The sequence below is a fragment of the Ascaphus truei genome, chromosome 16, assembly GCF_040206685.1.
Source record: "Ascaphus truei isolate aAscTru1 chromosome 16, aAscTru1.hap1, whole genome shotgun sequence".
NCBI lineage: Eukaryota > Metazoa > Chordata > Amphibia > Anura > Ascaphidae > Ascaphus > Ascaphus truei.
Window position 1 is genome coordinate 42,956,836 of NC_134498.1, and position 18,220 is coordinate 42,975,055.

General features: G+C 45.7%; 2 protein-coding genes across 5 annotated transcripts in view; one reads left to right on the forward strand and one right to left on the reverse strand.

Annotated features, from left to right (window-relative positions):
- Positions 1 to 18,220, reverse strand: part of IL1RAPL2 (interleukin 1 receptor accessory protein like 2) — a 413,104-nt gene that overhangs the window by 44,644 nt on the left and 350,240 nt on the right. The gene's annotated exons all lie outside the window — the stretch shown is intronic.
- LOC142467525 (uncharacterized) overlaps positions 1,947 to 18,220 on the forward strand; it is a 68,760-nt gene continuing 52,486 nt past the window's right edge. The window contains exons 1-2 of the mRNA XM_075573330.1: positions 1,947 to 2,317; positions 8,484 to 8,583. The gene's annotated coding sequence lies outside the window, so the exon portion shown is untranslated. The remainder of the gene's footprint in view (positions 2,318 to 8,483; positions 8,584 to 18,220) is intronic.

Below are 18,220 nucleotides of genomic sequence, written 5' to 3' on the forward strand. Positions count from 1 at the left end.
AAGGGCCACCACCACCTCCTACTACTATGTTACGACGCATCGCCTTGTTGACGTGACATGACACGGCAAGAGGCTCAGCGCATCATGTGACGTCATCACGTGAGGGCGTGTCGCCAGGGTGACGTGTGGTAGCAGGGAGATATGCCGGCTGCGGGGGAGGTAAGAGAACCCGCGCACACGCAGTGCACGTGCCCCGCCAAACTCCCAGCTGGCCCTGGGTACAGGATATAAGTCAATGGGTACTCGTCTAAATAGGGCTCTCTCTGCCCATAATTCAGGCTGCGCAGAGGGGGAAAAAAAACATATTTCCCTTCCCCGGAAAGACTGCGGCCTACCTTCTTTTCTGTGTCCCTGGAGCCAACTCAGGGAGCTTGAGGCCTCAAGAGTCTCTCCTTAGCTCCCATACTCCCTCATGGAGTATGGGGTAACTGCTTCCACTCCCCTGCGGGAGGGAAGGCCTGAAACCAGGTCCCTGGTGTAGCTCGGATTACATCCCACTGCCCCTGAGGGGAGAGGATAGGACACACCTCTCTCACTGAGGAGTGAGAGAGACAGAACCACTCCATTTGGAACTACAGCCCCTTTTTGTTACCAGGGGAGGGGCCCCCGGTCTTAGCCCCATATGGGCAGTACCTAGGCCTTAGGCCACCCCCCACCCCTGTCACTCAAGGGAGCTGTTTACTGCGCAGGGCGTAGATTTAACCCTAAGGCTGAGTCCACAGAGACTTCAGCCATGCGGAGGCGCGCGGAGGCTGAGGGAAAGCGGGTGCCTGGCCTTAGACCGCGCGTCGTCCGGGGGCGTGCCGGGGGGGTGGGGGCTGTGACGTCACGGAGCTGGTTCGCCCTCATTGGGCGAACCGCTCACGTGACTAGCCCTGCGCTCCGGCGAGCTCAGAAACTAAAGATTTAAGACACACGCTTCCGCAAGCGTGCGGAAGCGTGCGCGAGCCCCTGCTAAAGCCGCTCTCATTGCGGCTGCAGGGGCTCACTGCCGAGCAGCAGCACGCCTCAGCATGGGTCAGTGCCTAAGCGCTGACCATGCCCGAGGCCTAATACTACCTGCGCTCGTACGAGGGCTTACGTGTTAGGGAATTAGTAGCCCAGATTTCTCACTTTTTGCAAGGGGTAGAAGTTCCTCTGCTTGTTCTCCTCCCAAATGACAAAAGAAACGCATAATGGCGCAGTTTTCTTGTTTTTTTTATTCGTGTGGGGTAACTTTCCTGCCTGACAACTGGGCTAATTTAAGACTTTTTTTTCTTCTTTTCACTTGATGCAAATACAATCAGAGCAGATTTTTGGGTAGTTTATACTTAGCTTCTTCATTTAATTAGTTTCATCAAGTATCTTGCTGGCAGTGACCCTGGTTCTCTGTGCCTGACGGTCTATACTAAAGTCAATAGCCTAATTGCTTTAAACTTATTAGTGGCGAGGATTCCATGTTACTGCACTTCTTCTTGATTGCATTTAGCTGATAAAACTCTCATTAGCTACAAACTAAAGGGCATCGCTAAGGTCACATTTAGCATCCTCTGGTTATATCCGTGCATACAGCATGACAATAGATTATCCATGTGTAGCCATGTCCCCTCTTACCTCCGGTGCTGGGGAGGGGGGAGGGGGACGGCTGCGGTGTATGGGAGCGGCGGAGATCCGAGGCATTCACGGCAAGCGGGAGCCGCCATCTTGCAGTTCGCGCATGCGCAAAATGCAGCCGTGCGCATGTGCAGAGGGGCGAGAAGTTGCGGTGGCCATTTTAGGTTTGCGCATGCGTAGTGGAGTCTCTGCGCATGCGCAGTACCCAGAGTTGCGGCGGTCATCTTAAGAGAGGCTCCGCAAGGGACTACATGTCCCAGGAGCCTGAGGGACATGCAGGTAGAATGTTGACACAGTTTGGCAGTTGCTGGAGTTACTGGCGTTACTGGCAGTTACTGGCAGTTGGAAGAAGGGGGAACCGTTGAGGTAGTGTCCAGGGAGAAGTGCTCCCCTGGACTAGAACTAGGTTTGTCCCTTAGGTCCCAGCAAGGTCCCCTTTTAGATTATGGCTTCTATAGGGAAGACCCAAGACAGGGACGCTACCCTTTAGCATTATGGTGTCAGGTGTAGCACCAGCGAAGAAATGCCACGCGGTGAGCTGGCGCCTGAGGTTTGGGATCAGACCACAGGCAACTATAGACATTTAGGGACGCCCTCCAGCTAGAGCTCCCTCAAGAGGCGGACGCCTATGCGGACCAGAGAGACAGGATTTACCAGACGTCGTGGGATCAGACGGACCCTTTTTGCTCATTCAGCGGTACCTGGTACAGGAGTGCCCACAGAGGTAAAGTGCACCAACGGTCCACAGGGGTAGCGCTACCCCTACACGTGGGTGGGACTGACTCTCATTGGGGGAGGACACCAGGGGCATTGGTGCCACACACCCTAGGTACTTTGGGGGACACTCACCCAGTGTTATTTTTATTGTATTGTGTGTTATATTGTATGGTACCGTTATATCATTATTCTATTGTTAGTAAACCAATTGTTATATATTGGTGTGTGTATCATTTCACTGAACAGTACGTGGTCCTGAAAGGGGTTATCCCGCTGCGCTGGTATCCCTCCCAGGTGGAGGCGCTACACAGAGAAGAACGAGAGCTTACCCAGGCTCCCAGCTGCGGAGGCTCCGGCCTTCTGTGAGCCACAGGTAACGGCAGCACACGTAGTTCCCTTAGACACGGGAAAAGGGGGTTACACATGTATCCTCCAATGGGATGTTAAATATGTAACAAATAACTGCATTTAGCGGGTAGTAACAGAGGCGGGAGAGGGAGTATAATACCTTTTATTGACCAACAAGTAGTCAATATGTTACAAGCGTTCCAACCTCTCTGGGTAGGAGTTAGACCTGATGAAGGACCCTGAGAGGTTGGAAAGGTTGTAACATATCATCTACGTGTTGGTCCAATAAATATTAAATTAGTTAAATATGTGGCTACAAGCGCAAACCCAGGAAATCAAACAAACTACACGACGCTTCCAGCTGCAAGACCAGGGGGGGTCAACTCAAGTCCTCAAAGGCCACCAACACATCATGTTTTTTAAGATCTCCCTGCTTCAGCACAGGTGGCTCAATCCGTGGCTCAGGCAGAATGAATGAAAATATTCTGAAAACCTGACCTGTTGGTGGAGTTGGGACTGGAGTTGGCCACTCCTACACTATTGGATATACTATCATATTATCTCCCCCAGCTTTGAAGGGGTTAAATGTGGCTTCAAGATTAGAGCGCCACTCGTAGCACAGATCCTCTGAGCCTCTTAAAGATGCCATCCCATGTACGGTACACACATTTGTTTCATTATGAAGACGATATAGTCATCAAGCCTTCTGCATAAATGTATACATTAAAAAAAAATCCAGTTTTGAATAATTTTGGAACACAATGCATTAAAAACCAGAAAACAGGCAATGTGCGCCTACCCAGCATCCTGAAAGATGTTGGCAGCCATCTTGTTCTAACCCAGACATCTTGAAGGAGCTGTAAAAAGAAGGTTTTTGACACAGAAGGTCACCCTGTTACTTCAAGTGGTTCCCTTTAGCTATATATATATAGATATATATATATATTAAAAAAAACAAAAAAATCTTCAAAATCTAACAGCAGTCTCGCGCTTCACAGAATAATGCAAAGTAATATCATTTTCTGCACTTTGTTGCCCTGAATTGATCTTATGTGGAACTCCAACAGATAACACGTAACACTCCCAAACTGCAGTCCCAAGGGGGATGAATCAGACAGGAAAGCGCCTGCCTCTGTAGGTTATATACGGTGTGCATACCTGTCCATGTGAGCAGATACACTATCAGTCATTTTCCTTTCATTGAGCTTTTATATTTCGATTCTCACCACTTCACACACGACAGGCAGTTAGTATACACTCAAATGGGCCGTAGCACTTGTATAAGCAAAATATTACAGACTTACAACTTCGTATATAACAGCCTGCGATCCTGTGTGTGTCTTTGTTAATGTGTGACTATGCAAATCTTTGTATATCATTTGCCTGTCATTATCCAGAATCCCTGGCGGCAGTGGAAGCACTGTATGCTGACAGGGGAGTGCAATCTTTTCCCCCGGCAACCCCCCTGCCGGCTGTTCTGCTCTCCGCGTGCCCCCCTCCCACCTTGGTTCCCGGCGTCTGGGCGTCATGATGTCACGTTGCCATAGCAACATCACATGACCCCTCGGCGTCACTTGACGCCGCGTTGCCATGGCGACGCGTCTCCAGATGCCGGCTGAGCCACGGTAAGTAAGGTTTACAGAGCCTTCGCCCGCTTCCCCGGCACTTAATTTAAGGGGCCTTCGGAAAGTGTGCGGGGCCTCTGTAAAAGCTGCGTCCTCCCCCCCCCCCCCCACAGTTAATCTCGCGCCCCCCCCCCAGTTTGCGCACAGCTGTGCTAAGAGATAATGAGGAAAGGCAGGGCTGCAGACCTGTCAGAGACGTGTGAATGTGCTCACAGGTGATATTGGTATTTACTGTACACTGCAGGGTGGAGGGTTTGTGTCCCTTCTTTACCCACCATAACTTACCTGTATATAATGTGTGGTTGAAACCTATTCCAGCTTTACATTGCAAAGCCAGTATAACTATCCCTCACACTAATGAAATCCAAAAGGTCGAAATGCTGTCTGTGGGTAGGGTTACTGGCTCTGCACTTCTTCAACCCAGGCTGTGCTGAAAAGCTGTGTAATATGGCAGGCATAAGCTTATAGGGGTCCATGTAAAAAAAGATTTGAAGCAAAAAGGTGACACTGTGTTCTCATTTGCATGTCTTTACCCAGAATTCCTGGCTGCAGTGGAAGCACTGTATGCGAAGGCCTTGTTAATACCGTTGGCAGCCGTGTGCGTGCGCTCCCTCAGGGCAATGTGCATGCCCGAAACCTGCACTGCAGGCATCAGCATGTGACAGGGAGGCGTGGCCATGACGTCATGCGAGTGGTTCGCCCTCATTGGCTGAACCGCTCACATGACGCGGCCATCGCCCCTGAAAATCAATTTCACAGATCGGCTCTAAATTTGCGCTCTTGGCTGCCTAGGTCACAGGCACTTAGTGCGCGCTCATTGGAAAACTGATATTTGTTTTGGCGTCGCGCACTCCGCCGCTTTGGGTATAATCACGGCCCACGAGATAATGAGAAGGTGGCAGACCTGGCTGAGACATGTGAATGTACTCACAAGTGGTATTTTTATTCACAATATCACTGTATATATTGAGGTGACTGGGTGTGGATCAGTCTGTATATGTGTGAGTGGATGGGTTTAACCCTTTGAGTGCCACAAGACCAGGGACCAGATGTCCCGGGACAGTCCTGTTTTTTTTAGGTCTTTGTCCCGACTTTATTGGCCACTGTCCCGGTTTTCATCTGCGCCAGACCACGCATGCGCAAAATTTGTTCCGGGACAAATATGGTCACCCTACCCAAGACGTGGTCCCTACACCATGGGAACTGGAACTCCAGGAGCTCCATGATGTGGTGACTACTGCATGGTGAAAAGGCTGTTTTTTTCAGGTTGGATGGTGTCCACTGTTCCGATGGAGAGCAGGACGCGATCTAACCAGTGAGGATCCCTCCTCTTCTGTTTCCTCCAAAATGGTCGCCACCGGCATGTGACCGTTATTGAAAGCAACACTCGGGAACCACGACCCCTTGCGGCACTCAAAGGGTTAAACCAACATTCCCCCCCTCTCAGTCAGGGTTGCCAGCACTCCGGGTTTCATCCGAAGACTACGGGTTTTGGCCACGCATCTGCGGGCTATGTGCTTACCTAGTAAACCTCCGGGGGGGGGGAGGGGCGGCGTCTACCGGCATCTCCACCTGCAACTACTGCCGATATGGCTGCGTGGCAGCAAATGGCACCACGTTGCCATGCCAACGGGAACACTGCGTGACGTAACAGTTGCACGGGACGCCTGTTGCATGACGTGACGTCGCGTGATGCCTAGGTGCCATAACCCGTCCCGTTGTCATGGCAACGTAACACCGCCTGACGTGACGTCACAAAGCATCCTGTTGTCATTGAAACGTAGCGCTATTTGACGCCGCGCATCCATACTGTCGGGAGTTACTGGGGGGAGATGTCCGGAGGATGCCAGAGGATGCCGGGAGACGCCGCTGAAGGTAAGCGCTACATATAAAAAAAAAAATTGTCCCTTATTTCATGGACAACGGGACAAGTCCATGAAATAAGGGACAATCCCATAGATACGGGACGTTTGGCGTCCCTGTCCTCTTGCAAATTAACGCCACTAAATTCACCAGTACGGCCAAGATTCACCAACGTGTGCAAAGCTGTAGCACTCCTCGGCTCACATTCATATGCATGGCAGCAAAGCCGTTCTAAAGCTTAGCACCCTTTAGTGAATCTGGCCCTAACGGGTGAATTTAGAGGGTCACCCATAATTCCATATGCATCTATCCCCTCCATCTTTAAATAGACCGACAGCGGCGTTTTGTATTTTATGCGGCAGCAATGTTGGCAGGAAGAAACAAAAATATCCTTCACAGTTCCTAATAGAGGAATTGAACGTTCTACTGTACATCTGCCATAAGGGGAGAGACAAATGTAATAGTTTAAGTGGCATCTAATAAACAGCATATGTCTTTCCGAAGGATGTGCTAATCTGTAGGTGGTGTTCGCATGAGTGGAAAGCTAAATGTGAGATGTGTAGTCCATCATGCACGGATTCATTCCCACCTCCGGTTTGATTGCCAGGGCTAAGGCACATTTGTGTGCTGAGTAGGCTGCATTCCATTGATTTGGATATGATTTACAGACTCCCTTCTCAGTGCCTGAGATCCAGCATGGCAGAATGTAAACTGATGCTAATAAATTGATGCTGATTTCTCTGAGATGTGTAAAACTATTCTCAATGTCCGGGACACATCATCTGTTTGATACATTGTAATAAAAATTGCAGCTTCGCCAATGAAGTTCCCCAAAAACAGTTTTATATAAAACAAAAAGTACAAAATAATGGAAATATTCACAGAATTGGGCAGAGAAGATTATTAGAGGTTGATAGAGATGCTAAGCGCAGGAGCAGGCTTACCTAATAGCTATAGGCTCAAATCCATAAAACGGTGCTAAAATTTCTCATGCCGTTATGCCCAATGGGATTTAAAGCTGCAGACCGAGCAATAGCCTACGTTTTTTTTTTAAATAAATCAGCTCTGTACTACAGTACTACAGTATGAGAAAAAACTTGTAGCATTTTTTTTTAAACCACTGTGAATATATGTTTTGAATGTGTTATCATGCAACAAGCATTTTTTGTTTCTATAGCAATCATTTACAAAGTCACATCCCCTTCCTCTTCTGAAACCGGCTCTGGCACACCCCTTTTGGAGCCCTGCCCTCTCTCTAACAGTGCACCAATTGTATCTAGTGACTGCCTGCTCACATGATCTTCCCCACAGAACTTTGCATCTTTGGTCCTCTTCTGCTGCACTGACAGCCATTTAGTGAACCCCTGAGCCGAAACTTTGCTGATCGATCACAGGAGAATGGATCCATCAGCAACTCAGCTAATTACTTATCATTGTGCAAATTTTATTGATACACATACTGTATTAAAGGGGGAAAAAATTGGGGGGGGAAATGGCAGCTTGGACTGCTGCTTTAAAACTTAGCACCATGTTGTAAATCTGGACCATATTGGTAAACAGTGTTTTGTAAATGAATGTCTGGGTGAATTCCTCAGAAGATGTCAACATTCTCTATTTTTTCCCCTTTTCTTTCTTGAGCTGAAATAGGGCCCAAATTAGTGCATCTCTTATAAGAGCATAACATACTCAGGGGCGAGATGTCCAAATGATTTGAGTTCAACGCTTAGGGGCTTCTAGGGGTATTTGCTGCTTTAAAGAATTTGAGAGATACATTAATTCCCAGTTCTTCACTGATCAATAAACAGACTCTACTAAGTTTAAAAGGAAGGAATAAGAAATGATCAAGATAAATGTGTTTTCCCTCTAGAGGGAAACAGGGAGATACTTGGTTAACAGATTAGGCTGAAAAAAAAAAACAATTAAAAGAGCTCAAAGACGAATTCAACTTCATTCCCACTCATATTTGCTAACGTAATGGATAGCACTTACATATTGTTCTGTCTACTGATCGGAAATAAATGGAACCAATTGATATGCTGCCAAAAAAAAACATTTTTCTTTGCACCACTTCGGAAACCTATGTTGGCACAAATAACTTATTGGCCGCGATATTGGTTGACAATGCATTGCAAAGCGTATTGGATAGGGCCAATGCTTTGACAGTCAGGGATTATGTGTTAGGGAATCCATTGTTATCTAGTTCATCAATAACAATAACAATAAATCAACAAACCTAGTTAGGACAAGTACTTTTATTTTTGCAAGATCTTTACATTGTGAGGGAATATTTCTCAAAGAATATATTGTGAATCCAGATGTCACTTCTCAAAATTACAGACACTGGCATGAAAAGAGTGCAGCTGCTGAGAATGCTTCGACTTGCCAGCAACATTCGAAGAGAATCAATACCAATGACGATATGGGAAAGTAGTGCCAGGTTAGTAATTATATTATGTAATAAGACAGTATGCCAGTTTCCTATTCTGCACTGAAAGGTTTCCAGTACCTGTGAGATAAAAATAAAGTGTTCAAATATACTAAAATGAGATTTGCCCGATCAGTCCTTTTTCTGTTGGTTAGAGGAGCTTGGCCTCTAAAAATAAATAAATTATAACCCCCCCTTAGGTTTGAAGCAGGGGGTGTCCAGAGGTAAACCATGTTCAGTTCAGCTCTGGGGACCCCCTGCTCCCCAAGATACTTACATAGGAAGATGATGCCGGTATATCACTTCTGTTTAAAGGTCCGTGACACACGAGCCAATAGGAAGCCACAAGGGGTGACCTGGGACCTTTAAACAGACATTTTCTGTGCCCAGCTGGAGCTGCTAGCTGCATCGCCTTCAGATGTAAGTATCTCCGGAAGCAGGAGGTCCCCACAGCTGAAATCAACACAGTTGAGCTCTGGAGAGCCCCTTGCTTTAAACCTAGTACAAATAGATAAAATAAGACACAAGAGGTTAAGCCACTTTAATATATGTTATCAAGAATTCCGTGTGTGAATGTCTATTTTCTTCATACTACTGTATCTATGATCTCTCTCAAAAAAAAAATCTATGTTCTTTAATAAAAAGGAATGCCAAATAATATTTCCCTGGGTATCCAGAGTTTGGGGATACCAATTAAGTATAGATCTACATACTTTTTCTGACCAACACAGGCCTCTAATTAACAATTTTGCATAAAACTGTTAATGCCTGAAATATCCCGGCACAAGTATTTTTAAAGCACACCCCACACGGAACTCATGGCAGGCTATCTCCGCTTTCCCTGCACTATTTCCTGTTCAGGAATCTCTGTTGAATATAGTAGTTTTGATCATTTTCTCAAGGTACTAACACACATATGCGATGTAACCTCAAAACCGCTCACAAGCTCAGTGTTTTCATGAAAAGGAATGTTAAATTGTATCCCCCTTGGTCGGCTGAGTTTGGGAGTACCACTGCAATATGGATTCACGTGCTTTTTTCTGAGCAGCACGGGGAATCAAATTAGCCGCGTGCGCAAGGCTCTTCATGTCTGAGTTGTTCTGAGGTCGACACAAAACGTGCACATCATTTGTGACTTCGGAAAACAACCCACCACCCCTAAAAATTAAAGCCCAGCCAAAGTATTTATACATAGTACATGTTTTCAGAGTTAGGTCGTGATTATACCAGAAATCGTGCGCGATGGTGCGACGCCGCGCAGCTTCAAAACAAAACAATCAAATGCAGTGAAAGCGCACATACCTATCGCAACGGTAGCGCCGAGACGTACTGAAAAGCTTCTGTCTCATGAAGAGATTGGAGATTTTGTTTTTCTCAAGCGATGGCCGTGTCACGTGATTGGCACGGCCTATCACAGTGCATCTTAAACAAACCAGGAAGTGATGAACTGGTCATTTCTCCCTGCAGTAGCGCTACAAATCGCTTCTGCATGTGCACATGTAGCGCTGCTACGTCGATACGATGACATCACCGGATCGCTCTGCAGCACTGCCGTTTCTGGTATAATTGAGGCCTTAGGCATTTCCGGCCCTTCTCAACTGAAATAAATTCTAACTGGTAACCCAAGAATCTAACCATCAGCCACAGCTGCTTTTTATAGGCACTGCAGCCCTGCGTCTTAGGCCCCGGATTTAGTAGGCGCACGACGGACCGCATGGCGTCTCGCGCGCCTGCTGCAGAGGCGATCCAGGGCCACAGGATCTGGAGGAACAGACACGACGGGGAGGCGTGCCTGTGACATCACGTGAGCGGTTCGCCCTCATTGGCTGAACCACTCACGTGACCCGGCCATCGCGCGGCAAAATCAAATAATTTTGTCGAGCGAAAAATCGTCCGCGCCATCGCGCTCCAACGCATGCCGTCACGCGCGCTCTATGGACGTCCTCATTGAGGAATGGCTTTTTGTTCTTGGCGTGCGCGCCGTCACGCTAAGTAGACACGCCCTATCTGTACTGTGGGGATACGGCTGCCGACAGCAAGATGGTGACACGGCTGCAGGCAGCTGCACAGCTAATCTGAAAGTGGAGTGTCGGTACTCTCTCCCTGCAGGTGGCCCCAAAAGGAATAACCCTGTGGCCGTGGGTTCCATTCAGAAGCATGAGACCCCGCAAGGGTACACGTCCTGGGCAGACCCCGCAAGGGTACTCCTCCTGGGCAGACCCCGCAAGGGTACTCGTCCTGGGCAGCTTACTGTTCTCGGGGACGCGAGAGCTGCAGCCGCAGTGCGGCCGCACCAGAGCAGTGACAATCTCAGTACCGAGAACAGCGATTCTTGCTACATCCATAATATAAGAATAATATTGCGCTGTTTTTTTACATATATACTGCATTTTGTTTGTTCCGTTTCCTTATTTTTCTTATGGCATTGCCAATGTGAGACCCTAGAAGTTGTTACGTTCTGATACATCTGTAGGGACCGGCCATAAGCTGCACTTTGCTGCGCTTAAATATTAGTCTGGGTGACCAGATCTATGAGAAAACTCTGAAATATACAGGTGGAGATTTGTTGTGTCAACTTGAAATGCTGCAGTAGCAGTAAAAGGGGGTATTGATAGACTGTAGTTATTAGGAGGTGCCCAGATAAAACCACTTCCAAGACCAGGGGTGGCCAACTCCAGTCCTCAAGGGCCACCAACAGGCCACTGATTGAGCCACCTGTGCTGAAGCAGGGATATCTTTAAAACCTGACCTGTTGGGGGCCTTTGAGGACCGGAGTTGGCCATTCCTGATCTAGGATCACAACGGAAGCCACCTGCTTATTATCAGATTCTGGTGGCCCAAATTCTGGATCCTGATCTATGGTACAGGATCTAATTCAAGGCTTTCAGGCTGAGACTGTCCAGCTTAATGACCAATGTAATAGTGTATCGTCTCTTGACCCCTTTGTGTGTTTCATCCAGTGGCGGATTTCCTATTAGGCCTGATAGGCTTGGGCCTAAGGCGGCAACATTTTGGGGCAGCAGAATTTTGGGATGGCATGCGCGATCGGTGCTTGCTGCCCGCGCGATTGGTGCTTGCTGCCCGCGCGATTGGTGCTTGCTGCCCGCGCGATCGGTGCTTGCTGCGCACGCATGCGTGATCGTCACTTTGCCGTCCGCTCGTGCGCATGCATGATCGACCGTTGCCGGACGCTCGTGCATTTGAGCGATTGGCGCTTGCCGGCTGCTCGTGCGCAAGTGTGGCTAGCAACGTGATGTCACAAGGCATCATGTTGCCACGGCAACGGGACGTCGCGGCGCTGAAGGAGAAGGGCTGCACAAGGTAAGTGCCTAAGTGCGCCATTTTTAAAAATCCGATACTGGTTTCATCATCATAACTAGTAATAGTATCATCACTAGAAGAATCTAATGGCTATAATTTAGATCCAGGTTTATCACTCTAGCTAAAATCAGACACCCTGTAGGTAACTTTCTTCCTATTTCTGGAGTGAACTATAAAAAGACAAGTCAAACAAAAAGTATCAAATAAACCTGGGGGAGAAAAAATAACTTCAGTGTCGGGACACAACAGATCAGCTATAAAGCCTACCATTGTAACCACATTAAATATAAGAATCTAGCAAGTCTGAAATATATTGTTACATCTCTCTGTAACTTAATCACACAGATCCATCTACAGTTCTCCCTGTCTCCACTAACGACAAAGGAAAATACTTCTGTGTAGCCTTTTTATAGTGCACAAGAGGAACCCACAGTATGCTGATTGGGTGTAACCGTGAGGTCACGACACAGGACCCACCTGTGTTGTACATTACAAGTACATTCTCCACTGTACAATGTACATGACATCCACAAGTCATAGGGGTTAATATTGCTTAAGCATAGTTATATTTTTCTTGTTAACTAGTTATACATACTTCGTATGTATGTACATCTCTATTTATATAGCACCCACAGTCTAATTTGCTTTACAAGCACAACACAGTACAGGGAATTATAATACAATAAGCGCATCAACGTCAGACAGTAGGATAGGAAATCCCTGCCCCAGGGAGCTTACTACATAACAATGTATTTAACGTATTAAAACAATATGCAGCATAATTATAATGTTGATAATAAAATACCGATATTTGCTGGAAGAAATTATTTCTACTCTTACAGTAACATTTATAGTGTACATTTGTAGTGATGGGATTTCAATGTAAGTGTTGATGGTTTTAATTACTAGCATTTAGCATAAAGTAATTGTTCTAGGACCCGGGTGCACTCATTAGTGGGGATACTCTTTCTTCACAGTTCGTTACTGTAACAGGGACTTATCCCTGTTTAAATAAAGCAGCCCCAGAGCTCTGAGAATCCAGCCGAGAGATAGTTGATTGCAGCCACTCAATTAACTAGTCTCCACCTGGACTAATGAGAGCTCTGTAAAAAGCCTCATGTGAAACACAGGAGAGGGATTCCTTAGCTCACAATTGGGCTGTTACAGGAGAGCAGAGAAGCCTGCACACAGACAGTCTTGAGCACAAAGGCTATGCTGAGATCAAGACACCCACAGACCTATATTTCCTGGACACAGAGGACCCAGGAACCTGCCAGAGACTGGCATGGAGGGCCACCTGCTTAAGATACCTCCTGAGACTTTGGGATGATAGGCTGGTAACGGGAATATCCCTCCAGTCCTGCAGATAGGGTCTGGGAAAGTAAGTTAGCCCTTACAAAGGGATAGGGGTTTGTTATTTTGTTGTTTTTGTATGTTTTGCCTGGATAAAGGAACAGGCTCAATGAAGCCAAAATATAATTGCACCCAAATCAGTCTCCATTATACAGTATGTACCTCTGCACACATCGCTTACAGTTACATATAGGGAAATGTAAGGGGGGAAAAGTCTAAGTGGGGGGTAATTCTATTTTGTATGAAGGAGCCATTCGGGACAATTTCAGCCAAAAATACCAATGGACCTCACCAGGAATTTTCATCTGAAAATGTCCCGAACGGCTGATTCAGACAATATGGAATTACCCGCTAAGATTTTAGGCTAGTGGGATAATATTAGCACATGACTGCAAGATTGACTTCACCATGAAGTAATAACAAAGGAGGGAGAGGGAGTAGGGAGAATGATACCATGTATTGGACCAACAAGTAGTTGATGCGTTACAAGCTTTCGAACCTCTCATCGTAGAGGTTTAGACCCGATGAAGAACCCTGAGAGGTTGGAAAGCTTGTAACATATCAACTAACTGTTGGTCAAAAAAAGGTATCATACCCCCTACTCCCTCTCCCTTCTACATGGAAGGAGGAGGCTCCCCATCCTTCTTTGCTCACCTTGTAGTAAGGAACTATGGTATCAAAACCCTAGTATAAAAATCAGCCAGGCAAAATTCTGTATAATCTCGGTATGTTGGTCAAACAAAAGATACCAGGCTCAAGTTCTATTTCATGTATTACAGAATTCAACACACAGTGTCATTATGTATATTAGCAGAAAGTCTTCCCTGTGTTACTAATCTCCAATGGGAATGTACAGCAGGCTAAGCTTGCAAGGCAAAGCATAAGCAGCCCAGAGTAAGGAGTCACTGACACAAACACACTTCTGTTTTGAATAAAGCTATGGCTGGACTGCGGTTATTTACTGTATTTCATATCTATCATGAAAGTTCATAAAAGTAATTCACCTGTTCTTGGCCCATAAAGACATAAAAGCTGATAGATATGGATTAGTTGCAGTTTTCCATGAATCTGTTTAGTGCTCTGGTGGATATAAATAATAGCAGCGGGCAACCGGCACATTCTGTGTAGCAAGGGAACATAAACACTCCCCACATTACTGGGACAGCGTGTTTTCTTTGTCTTTAGCATTTCTGACCCATTTCATCTTCGTTGTGACAAACCACGACTTGGAATAGTTTCTGCATGAGAGGAGGTTTCTGTAGATTTATGTGACCCTGTTTAATATGCTGGGAAACTGCTTCTCTGTAGCAGTGGTGCTGAATAAGAATGTCTGAGCACTGTGTGTTTGTCACGTCGATGTGCACAGTGTTGGATTTTAAAAAAATGCCGCCCGTAGGCACTTACCTGGGGCCGCCCTCCTCCTCCAGCGCTGCACCGCTCCATTGCCATGGCAACATCATGCCATGTGACGTCATGTTGTCAGCCGCATTCTGCACTTGCCGGCCACTTGTGCGTATGCGTGATTGGCACTTGATGGCTTTGCATGCATGATAGGCGCGTGCGGGCCGCGCATGCGCAATGGGCACTTGCCAGCCACGCATGTGCAATTGGCACGTGCTCATTGCACATGCGCAGGAGCGGGCAACAAGCGCTGATTGCGCATGCGTGGGCAACGAGCGCCAGTTGCGCATGCCGCTCCGAAATGTTGCCGCCTTAGGCCTATCGGTAAATCCGCCACTGGATGTACAGCAAATAAAAATACCATCAAACTCGCACTGATGAGATCCAAAAGATCGAAAAGGCTGTCTGTGAGTAGGTTTACTGGCTCTACACTTATTTAAACCAGGCAGTGCTGGAAAAGCTGTGTAATACGGCAGGTATAACCTTATAGGGGTCCCATGTCAAAATGGACAAGAAAGAGTGACACTGACTGCTCATTACCCAGAATCCCTGGCTGCAGTGGAAGCACTGTATGCTACGAGATCATGGGGAAAGATAGGGTTACAGATATGTCTGAGACATGCAAATGAACCACACGTGGTACTTTTATTTCCTGTACAACAGCGTCACTGGAGAAAACCAAGATTACTGCAAAGCATTACAAATATATTTCATGCTACAAAAGTTCATCAGTAACTTGACCCCTATTCAAAAAGCAATAAAATATGTAATTGCATTGAAAAAAAAAATCCAATCCCGTTAGAAAATGTACACAAAAATGTATTTTGCAGTCTGCTGTTGAAGAATGGCTCAGGGTTGGATTAAGATTTAGCTAAAAAGAACACGAATAATTAGGTAGTTGAGAAGAGGTTTTGCTACATTAAAAAAATGGTATATTGATATTTCAGATTGCGTAGGAAGCCCAGTTACAGCTGTTACTCAATTTAATTAGCAGGGTTTTTTTTGTTCAGTCGCCGAGTAATTACAATCCTTTATTTGTTTCATTTATTTTGAACTTTATTAATGGATATTTTTGTGTACTTGTTCAATGTAACATACATTGCACCTTCATCAGTTGCTCTTTGTAAACCGTGGAGTTAATGATTCTGTTTTATAATCCACTTGACATGCTTTTATAGCAAGCACATGCTAATTGGGATGTTACATATTAGTGTCACTGTAACTGCATGGGGGGTCTTCAGTTATCTGTCCTGTGCCTGTAATGTTTCATCCCTTTACAATTGTATTACTTCAAAGAGGCATTTGAGTAGCACCAAAGTACGATTCCCTTGGCTAGTACTATACATCTCATATGCACCTGTCATGACCCTTTGCATATGCACTTACGATAATACTGTCTCTTAGTTCTCCCTACTTACCACTTAGACTGTAAACTCTTTGGGGCAGGGATTCTTTCTCCCAATGTTTGTTTTTATGTCTGAAGCGCTTATTCACATTATGTCTCCTATTATTTTGTCACGTATATTTACATGCACTCATATATAATGGGTTCAATGTATCAAGGTTATTTTGAAACAAAACCGGGGCATTTTCCCCCCACACCTACAGTATGTAACAAAGCATTCTGCTCCAGTGTTGCCCCGTCTGCCACAGTTTGTGACTTGGAGAGTGTCAGTACAGGAGGAGGAGCTGGAGAGCCATTACATGGAGCACAGATTATAATGAGATGTATCACATTCTGCGTCTCTCTCTCTGCGATGGGTTTGCTCTTTAATCCCTCCCCCTCCCCAAATCTTCCACACCAGATCTGGTGCAAGTCTAACATACATCAGATGTAAGAAAATGTTCTTGCAAATACTGCAGTCCTTCTCCAAAAACCGGAGCAGTGCATCTAAACACACGTTTCTCTCTGTCAATAAGTTGACCCCAAGGAGTTCTTGCTCTTTACATGTGGCTCTAATTCAGGCATGTGTCAAGGTTGTTGGTAACTGGGGAATCTACAGTAACGCACTTCTGTTAAAACTGCATGCAGGTAACGGACAACATGGAACGGTCAGTAATACGATCTGATAGATCCACATGCAGATATTCCATTGTGTTGTTTACTGTTATACTAAGGATTATACATGGACTTGTTGGTACAGTATATGTAAAGTATCTAATTACAGCAGTGAATGCTTACGCAGATTGTAACATACAGAAAAGCAACAAGACGCTCACAATACACTGAAATGTATGGAAGTAAGTGGTTCCAAATCCTGCTAATCCCCTCCAGAGACTGCAATTACAGGGGTTAGCCAATAACCATTCCACTGCAGTGTGTTCCAGGCAGTTAAAGTGCCTCAGAAAGTTACATTTGGGTAGGTAACTCAGACCACACATTACACAAGCTGCCAAGTTTTCGCTGCTTGTGTGAAGTTCTGAAATTCTGCTTCATGTACAAACACACACACACACACACACACACACACACACACACACACACACACACACACACACACACACACACACACACACAAAAGTGTCTTTCTTTGTTTCCTGGCATAACATTCTGTCAGTTAGAGAGTCTAGCAACATCTGCCTCCTAATCGCCCTGAACGCTTATGTGCTGAAACCGGCAGGTTTTGGACTCCGCTGCACCCTGCTTCTGTTCCGTAGCTGAGCATTAGAATGCAAACTAGTGAAATCAGGCAGATTCCTTTCTGCCTGTATCTGCATTTCCATTTATGAAATGTTTGGGGAAAGCAACGCGCTTGGAAATCAAGGCGGCCCAATGGGGTGATTACATTTGCAAAAAAGGAGCAGACGGCATAATTGGCACCTGGGGAAAAAGCAAGAACGGATTCTTCTTTATGTCATCTATGCTTGCTTTAGTCGGAAAGTTATCTTTCCTTAAGATTGAGTGCTTAATGAGGTGATTCCGTGATAATTGTTCAGTACTTTTCCAAGCCTTTATTTTATTTTTTACGTAAACAATGCGCTGCAAAAACACGCTTCAATTACTTTCCACGGGAATATCAATACATCTGACAACATTAACATGTCTATGTGGAAAAAATGTAAATAATCATGTTAAATGAGTGAAAGATAAATGAATGTATTTAATACCCATCGCCCGCATAGGAAGTAGCTCAGTGAAAATGCAATCAAGTGTATTTCACACCAATAAAAGAAATATATAAAAGTCGGTAGAGAGAAAGAACCAGATTTCCAAACCAGAGCAAGAACTGGTGGTGTAATAAAGCACCTGCCTCAACCTGATGAAGGGTTTCCCCACAATGCTGTGCTTCTGTCACTGTAACCATCACTCTGCATCAAATAAACCTATATATGATTGAGCCAAGATGCGTAGAGTGGAATTAATCTTAAGTGTGATAGGACTGGCTGCTTTTCTCCAAATCACATAATGGCCAATTTGTCTTTGCAGGAATTAAACTGATAAGCTTCCATATACAAGACTAATATATTACCTACTGCACAACTCACTCTCCTGCTCCGTCTCCAAAAAAGTGGAACTTTTTTTTTTACATGTATTTTTTTCACACCCAGATTTGGAGCAGAGGGTTTCAGGAAC